Source organism: Euphorbia lathyris, chromosome 2 (assembly GCF_963576675.1).
Source record: "Euphorbia lathyris chromosome 2, ddEupLath1.1, whole genome shotgun sequence".
Taxonomy (NCBI): Eukaryota; Viridiplantae; Streptophyta; class Magnoliopsida; order Malpighiales; family Euphorbiaceae; genus Euphorbia; species Euphorbia lathyris.
The window spans coordinates 113,457,872-113,463,927 of record NC_088911.1 but is presented as its reverse complement, the minus strand read 5'-3'; positions in this window follow the sequence as shown (position 1 = coordinate 113,463,927).

Here is a 6,056-nt window from a genome sequence, read left to right as displayed (position 1 = left end):
ATGATTGGAAGGTAGATGCAAGTGATATGTCGTATCAACAGAAAGTCATATTGTTCTTACTCATTGTGTAAGATATATTCTCCATTTAAAGAGTTGTATTTAGTTAATGGGAAGAATGAGTGTAGAGAGAGTGTACAAATTTAGAGCTCTCAAGCATCAATTGAGCAATCATTTTAATTGTCTTTAACAATTCGTGAAAATAATTTGAGAAGAATAGAGATAAAAAAACAAATTGTCATAAAAAAAAAAAAGAAAAACATAACAAATTAAGAAAAAACATAAAATGGATACAAATTTGGCATGAAAAATATAACATATTAATAACAATAGAAAAAAAAAACAATTCTACGTCAAAATATATAATTATTAAAGTTATTTTTTTAGTTCTCTATAAAAGAAATAAAATAAGATATCACATCGACCAATTGAATTCATAATTTTCTTTAAAAAAATTCGTAGTTTTTAAAGAGGAGAATGATTCATTCTTTCTGATTAATTTTGGATTCTTTCGGAACGATTATAAAAGAATTTGCTTATTTCAATACAATCCCGTTCACATGGTCATTAATTGATTAGATCAAGCCTTATAATAATTTTATGGTTTAAATTTTTTTTAATTAAATAAAAGATAGAATTATTTTTCAATTAATTAATTAATATGAATTAAGACTATCCTAATCTCTGTTCACGTCATTTTAGGGGAATAGTTAATTAAATACATTACAAATTCTTATCCTAATCTAGATTCACTATATTTTAGTTTTTTTTAAACCAACTATATTTTAGTTAATGAGTTAATTAAATATTGAAAATCCAAAGTGCTATCTATCTAATGTTCACGAGTCAATATTTATAATTTCAACTAAAACAATTTTTTTTAAAAAAAACTGTGTATTAATAATTCCAATATTCATGTGATTAAAACAATAAACCAATTAACTCGAATAAATTCTAGGAAAATAATGGATAAATAATACACTGTAATTTATAGTGTTAAACAAAGTGGATAAATACCCACCAAAGGCAAAACCTCTATAGAGTAAGGTTCAACCCCAAACTTTCTCCGGTCAAGCACCGTCTCCACAGAATACTCACTCTCAAACTTCATCATCAAACGATCGGATATAGCTACGTAAATAAATGTCAGAAAATGAATGTCTAAATCCACTTAAATAAAAACAAAATGTGGCAATTGCTTGATTAACAATTGGTACTAACATGACTTTAATTCAATTACCAAATAAGAAAAACATAGATATACTATTTGATAAATATAGTAATATAATCATTAGGATAAATTACTTACTAGTTCATCAACCAAATGATCATGTTTAGTGGATGCATCGTTGACATCTGCTTCTACAATCTTTGACCTAAACATAATATAAATTAAGCAAGCTAATCAAAGATAATGATATGGTATAAATAACACATAAATATTTACATACCTAACTGATGTGCATTTTTTTTGTATGTTTAGTACTTCGACATATAGAGCAATGTTTAACTTTTCCCTTCTTATCTCTCCGTGATATTAGTCGTCTTCCACTGCCTTTAGTCTTCACTTGAAAATGATCCAAATAACGTTTTTCTTGAGAAGTTCCAGCTATGGAACTTTTTGTAGAAGATTTTCCAATAGAAATATTTAATTCTTTGACTTGCTCTAACAGTCCTTCAAATGATTTTTTTACAAGCTCGGTCCCTTCCATTGAAATAACAGTCTCATCAATTAATGCAGAAGCAATTTTGAACATATTGTTGTGTCTCCTTATCAATGAACTATCTCCACCATCTTGGTCTTAATATATTGCTTTATGAATTCTTGAAAACCTTGTCCATCTTCTCAAAATGTAGTCTTTTGGCAACTTCATTATTTGTTTCACTCGTAAAAAAGCCAAAATATGTCTGCAAGGAATACCTTCAAACTCAAACATTCTACAACTGCATGTAACTATATTTGACACTTTATCATGTATAAGCGTTCACATTCTAAGGTTGTTAGAGAACACCTTTTTCGTCTTGTAAACACCTCGAATATCATCCTCTAGGACAATTTCAACCAAATAGCCATTACCGTCATGAAGCTGAACTTGAAAGTACTGAAAATACTTTTTAGTATACAAATGAGCCATTTGGATCTTCATTGGCATCCCTAGATTTAAAACATGTGTCTCATTCAAATCTTTATGGTCTTGAACCAATTCTTCATGCCTCTGATGAGCAATAACCCTGTTAAAACGTGTGACAAAATCCATCAAGCTGTTTTTTTTACTGGAATAATGCTTAAAGAATGCATGTTCAGTTTCAACCCTCTAACTGCTTGACATCCCTGCTGAAAAATACTTATTGACATATGCAGGAATCCACTTTTCCCGCAAGTCAAACATTTTTCTCAACCATGCATTGCCTGTTTGTTCACTTTTTTCCAATTCTTCAAACTATATCCTATCAAATTCTTCTTCATACTCTGAGCCCCATATGCAAGTCTTAAAGGACTCATAGTAGTTTTTCATAAAAGCAACATTAGTCTTCTCTGAAAATTTCTTTAAGATATGCCATATACAATACCTATGAAATGTGTTTGACAAAACTTTAGCAATTGCCTTTGTCATTGCTTGATCTTCGTCGGTGATAATAACATGCGGGGGACCATTAGGCATTGCTGCAAGCCAAGTATTCAGCAACCATACAAATGAATCAAAAGTCTCATCACTCAAAAATGCACATCCGAAAATTGTGGTATGTCCATGGTGGTTCACGCCTAAAAAAGGAGCAAAAATCATTTTGTAACGACTGGTGTTATATGTCGTATCAAATACAACTACATCACCAAAATTTGCATATGATCTTTTTGCAGTTGAATCGACCTAAAAACATCTAACAAGCCTTTGTTCTTCATCAGTGTCGAATTCAAAAAAAAAAATCGGGATCCTTATCTTGTTCAGCTTTGAAGTGCTCATACAAAATGTCTACATCATGTCCTTTAACTTTCTCTCTCTCATCTCGGACAACATTCCTTAAATCCATTTCAATGCAACCTACATTTTCATGTCCACCAGCTTGTGTCTCAAATAATGCGAATTGCTGGTATATTGGAATGTCCACCTTTTTTAGATCTTGTATAAGATTCTTTTTTATGACAAAAATGCAAAATCATCACAAAAAATATGTATTATTTTCATGATTTTTTTACTAAAAAACGTAAATTTTAATGTTTACACTCGGCTTGGTGTTATAGGCGGATGATTGTGTTCCTCTATAAAATTTTTGACAACATAACTACTTCCATCATAGCTTACAGTTAATTTTGCATTGCACCCTGTTCGAATATTCCTACGGTCTCTTTTTTCAACTTCATTGTTGTTTCTCCATGTCTCATTAGTTTCCCCTTGTTTGAAACATACAAATCTTTTCCAAGTTACTATTCCATTCTTCTTTATATCTTGGCTTTTTCTGACGCTAAATCCAGCTTTACGTGCATAATCATTGTAGAAATTATACACCGCATCTAATGAATCGAATTGTTGATCGGCTTTTGGTTTAATATCATCTTCAACATTAGGAATATATGTCTTTTTAGTATCTTCTTGGTGAAACATCAAATCCTCAGATAAAATTTCCATATCGTCATTGAAGCTCGATTGCGATCTTTCAAGTTAAAATTAAAACTTTATTTAGGAAAACAAGAAAATTTTAGACTGGGTAAAGAGCAGAGAATAACTAGATGTGTATATATTGAAAAAGTAATGGATGGGAGTGCGGTCGAGATTGAGCTTAAAAGCCACAAGATTTAGTCTAGTTCTAGTTTAATTATGTTTAGGAATAGTGATTAAGTAGGAGGTGGAAAATGTCTTGTGAAATTAGAATCATTCAACATGGTGGATTGATTAGTGGCCACTTGCTTCGGTTTTCAAATATATTTTTTTTTTGTTTTAGTTGAAATTATAAATATTGACTCATATGAATAAAATCTGTTTGTAAAAAAAACTTTATATAAAAAATTATCGTCAATATTAGATAGCACTATGGATTTTTAATATTTAATTAACTCATTAATTAAAATATAATGAATCTAGATTAGGATAAAAATTTGTAATATATTTAATTAATTATTCCCCTAAAATGACGTGAACAGAGATTAGGATAGTCTTAATTCATATTAATTAATTAATTAAAAAATAATTTTATCTTTTATTTAATTAAAAACATTTTAAACCATAAAATTATTATAAACTCCTGCCTTAGTAATGGCAGAATTGCTGCTGGTGGAGTTCTTCGGGATGCTGGTGGCGCCTGGCTGGCTGGGTTTACCCATAACTTAGGTACGGGCTCCTCCTTTACTGCGGAGCTCTGGAGGATCTTGTCTGGCATTAAACTCGCCATTCGCATGGGTGTTACAAGACTTTCGGTGGAGTCTGACAATTTGGAGGCTATCAACAGGATTTCGGATAGACAGGCTGTTTGTCTTAAGAGTCAGAATCTCATTAAAGCCATCTTGAGGCTTCGTCCTGCCTTCGATTCTCTTACCTTCTCCCATATTTATAGGGAGCAAAACCGTGTGGCGGATCGCTTGGCAGCTGCTGGGCATGGGGGGATGTTAGGTGTTTCTACCCTTTCCGTTCCTCCTTCTTTTCTGTTACCTTTTCTTCTTGAAGATAGGATTGGGGTCAGTCTTCCTAGACTGATCCCGGGTTAGGTTTTTGTTTGTTTGTTTTTTTTCTTCCCTTCTTACCAAAAAAAATAAATAAAATTATTATAAAGCTTGATCTAACGGTGACTGACCAAATTACATTTGGTCAGTTACTGACCATGTGAACGAGACTGTATTTCAATAATCTGCTATTTACAAATTAGTATGGTAACTATTTTTTATTTTATTTTTTCAAAAATAGGGACAATTCCAAAAATAACTGGGTTGAAGTATTTGTCCTTTACAAAACCAAAGATTTTTAGGTTTATAATGTCAATTTGACCGTTGATAACATCAAAATATAAAATTTCAAGGATGTGTGATATTCTTGTTCAACTTTTTAGTTTTGAGGTTATTTAGACATTGTTTGGTTAGGAGAGAAAAATCTCAAAAAATGATGATTTGGAAAAATAAAAAACGTTGTTCTATGATAAATATGGTACTAAATAAATTCAATTATTGGAATCTTTTATTTCGATCTCATTAGTGGTCAAATTGACAATACCAACCTAAAAATCATTGGTTTCACAAACGAACGACCAAAGACTGTTTTGCTTTTTCTACCCCTCCTTCTTTTACTTATATGGCTGAATTGAGAGCTGCTATTTTTGCAATTGAACTTGTTTGGGAGAAAAATTGGCATCAGCTTTGGGTTGAGTCAGACTCAATGTACGTTGTTAATCTGCTTAGACATCGTTCCATGGATGTTCCTTGGAGTATTCGTCAAGAATGGTTGCATTGTCTCAGCATTTGCTCTAGGATGAACATTGTTTTTTCACACATCTTTAGGGAAGGAAATAGAGTTGCTGATGCACTGGCAAAGTTTGGAGTCTCTTCCTCAGTGATCAATTGGTGGCCTTCAGCTCCTGCTTTTTGTCATAGATTTATCAATGATGACATTTGTAGTATTTCTCACTTGCGTTTTTCTTGACTTTCCTAAACTTTTCTCCCCCCTTCTTTTTGTTTGTTCTCCTTCATCTTCTCTTGTTCAAACACTCATTTTTTGTTTATTAATATATTGCGGGTTTGTCAGTTCTTGGGCCACGGATGCTCACCCCGCCTAAGTTCTGTCTCGTTCCAATTTCTATAAAAAAAAACGAACAAAAACCTCAGTTCTCTTTTTGCAACAAAAGAAACTACATACATTCATTGCAAATTAGTCAAAACACATGAGTTATTTTCAAAATTATCCTTTAAAGATATCATAAGAATGTAAAATATTGATTATTTCAAGGTAGGCTTTTTCATGGGTTCTGCTGGGCCCGGCCTACCGATTTTTATATAAAAATACTCAGTTCAAATCCAGTCAGCCCACTATTAATTTATACGTGCTTGGGTTTAAAAATCAAATCCCATATCCAACCCA